Consider the following 2,926-nt stretch of genomic DNA (forward strand, 5'->3'; position numbering starts at 1 on the left):
GGAAGGAACTTTGAAAGAGATCGCAGCTAAAACATTCTGTAGCTTCAGAAACATGGGTTTGGCACTGCGGCATTCATTTTTCCAGTAGATGGCTATCATCTAAGCCATACGGCTTGGTTAAAGTCGGCCTTGTACGGGAGTGGGGACTCCCATAGAAAGGTGTACCAAAGTAGCTCGTTTGCTCGTCCGCTCTGCACCTACGCACCCGATGGACTAGTATACATATACACTGAGACAAACCCGTTCGTTTTACGTGCATGTATACACGTCGTGTAAAAGGTGACATGATAGAAGTGTACAAGATTTAAATATTATAGATGACTGCAACATAGTAATGGCTCGTTGTTTGTCTCAAACTAAGAGAGTACACACTGAGAAGCTGCAAAAGAAATCGTGTAGACTTGACATCCGTAAATACTCCTTCTCCCTCCGCATTGTTGATGAGTTGGACTCTCTACCTTACTCTGTTGTTCTCTCTTATATAAGATGTGAATAGTTTCAAGAATAAAATTGATAGATACTTCCGTACCATTAACAGGACCTGACACGTGATGGTATTATCGCAAGATATTAAATCCCAATTGAACTGAACTGAACTGAACTACGGGACTCCTAGACGCAGAGCGGAATCGGAGCAAACGAGCAACTGTTGGACAGTGGGTGTAGGCCTACCGGTGTGAGCCAAGAACTCGCTTCAAAATGAGCCCTCAAAAGTAATAAGCCTGAAAGGAAGAGAACAAGCTTGACTCTTTGAGAGTCCCAATAATTGTCCCCGAAATGCATTCCACCTGAAAGTAATGGCTCAGTTCATACTTATTGATAAATAATAAGCAAGTTGAAATTGTAAAATTTTACCCCATAGGTTAACTATGTTTTGCTGGACCGCTTGGCTGAACTCACTCACAAAGTACATACAACCATTTCAAACCCAATTACATGTACATGTAACTCTGCTATTTAAAAGATCTGCGGGTAGAGAGTTTGCGACTTTTGGTAATAATTACTGAACGCTCCCTAAACTCTAAGGGAGCATTCGTTTTTTACGGGGAGGGGGGTCAGTGGAACTTGAGCGACAAATGAAATGTAAAAAGCGACTCCCCCTCCAAATCAAATTTCTAAAATTCGACCCCCCCTAAATTCATCAATTGTAAAATGTGACCCCCCTCCCCCCCAAAAAAAATCATCAGATTTCATTAACCCTTCGCACCCTATGGCCCTGGGCTCAAAAATTAGGCCCTTCAAAAGTGTTTGCAAGAAAAAGAGTTACCCACCCCAATTTTCATGCACAAAAAACAGCGACCCTCCCCGAGATGTCACAGTCCGTATCAGTAATATCTTAATTGACTTATAATTTTCCATTTGACTTTTGAACTTTCAAAGAATCCTTTTTGAACTTTATAAACGATCACTGGGTGAAATTCCAATATCATAGTGGTTTTTCAGATCTGCTCTTTCAAATATGATATTCTCATCACGTACATTTACATCAATTGTCAAACTTTTTTAAAGCACATATTTTAATAGCTAGTTTTGTATAGTTTCCTTACATACCACACAATGTATAGAGAATCAACATTTTTGGTGAAATTCCAAAATCAAATTTTTTGCACAAGCATGAACTTGTAATCGCCCTAGTCTTATCAAACACACCAATATCAACAATCAAGAGTACATAAATACACAGATTTACCTACTTTTGTATTGGAAAAAAATCATTCATAGTTTCCTCATAGACAAGATAGTGAATCAACATTTCGGTGAAATTCCAAATTCAAATTTCTTGCTCGCACGTGCACCGGTAACTACCCTAGTCTTATCAAGTACATTAATATCAATAATCAAGAGTCTATAGATACACAGATTTAGCTAGTTTTGTATTTAAAAGAAATTATTCATAGCTTCTCATAGACTACTCATAGATACCGGGAGGACCAAGCAACATTTCGGTGAAATTCCTAAGTCAATTTTTTTTCCATAACTCCATACAAACCTTTATAAAATTTGACCCCTTCCAATCATTGATTGTAAAATTTGATCCTCCCCCACTAAAAACGGTTTTGTAAAAGTCAAACCCCCCCGATTTCCACCAGCCCCCCTTCCCTGTAAAAAACGAATGCTCCCTAACTTGTAGGATTCGCGAGTTAGCATGAGACCACTACCTCTCTCCAAATGTGAGGAATGGATATCGCCCTCTGTAGACGACACCTACAAATAAACACACAGATTGTGTGTCGTCAGCAGTATATGTGTACAAGTACAAGTGTTTGGAGGCCTCATTGAAACTGAGTGATCGATCGCGTAAGCGGGCTCTATAGTACATACACAGACCTCTTCCCATAACATTACAACAAAGTGACTGTGGAATACCCTAACAGGCCGAGGGCTCCATTGGAGTTTCACCATGCGAAATGCTGATCAAGTTACAGGAACACGGCGAACTTGTGAGATGTTGATCGGTTGTAGAAATCGTCTTTCGCGCAGTGCCAACATCTAACGTGAAACCACCGCGGCTCAGCTTTGTACGGATATTCCATTGGCCTTTTGGAGGAATCTGTCAAACACCCTAGCGTGCGGCGTCCCTATCAATCCACATACTCATCTACCAGCGTATTCTATGATCAACGCCATGTCCGACTAGCCCAAGGCTGTTGTAATTTCACACACGTAACTTCATACCCACAGACTTTCCTTGACGTCTGCTGCAAGCCGGCGGGCAGAGTCTTCGTACAGAGGCTTATTGTTTGTTTTGGCTATTCCTATAATTTCTTGTTGATTTGCCGGGTAAACACTGACCTTACTGGTTAGGTCATCAGCGCCTACTCAGTTCCTGCTCTACTCAATCACTCATTAACTTTCACTAGAAGCTGAAACTGCGAACAACCGCAGCGTAGTGTCAGCCGCAGTGAGGATAGCCATTGAAAGCTCT

General features: G+C 41.1%; 1 protein-coding gene across 2 annotated transcripts in view; it reads left to right on the forward strand.

The window, feature by feature from the left end:
* The first annotated feature begins 2,236 nt into the window (after positions 1-2,236).
* The window catches only part of LOC139120558 (inositol polyphosphate-5-phosphatase A-like), a 103,850-nt gene continuing 103,160 nt past the window's right edge, over positions 2,237-2,926 (forward strand). The window contains exon 1 of one of the 2 annotated variants that reach the window (XM_070685032.1): positions 2,237-2,926. This exon is cut by the window's right edge and continues 153 nt beyond it. The gene's annotated coding sequence lies outside the window, so the exon portion shown is untranslated. The other variant, XM_070685031.1, reaches the window with a different exon arrangement.

This window comes from Ptychodera flava, chromosome 20, assembly GCF_041260155.1.
Source record: "Ptychodera flava strain L36383 chromosome 20, AS_Pfla_20210202, whole genome shotgun sequence".
NCBI classification, from domain to species: domain Eukaryota; kingdom Metazoa; phylum Hemichordata; class Enteropneusta; family Ptychoderidae; genus Ptychodera; species Ptychodera flava.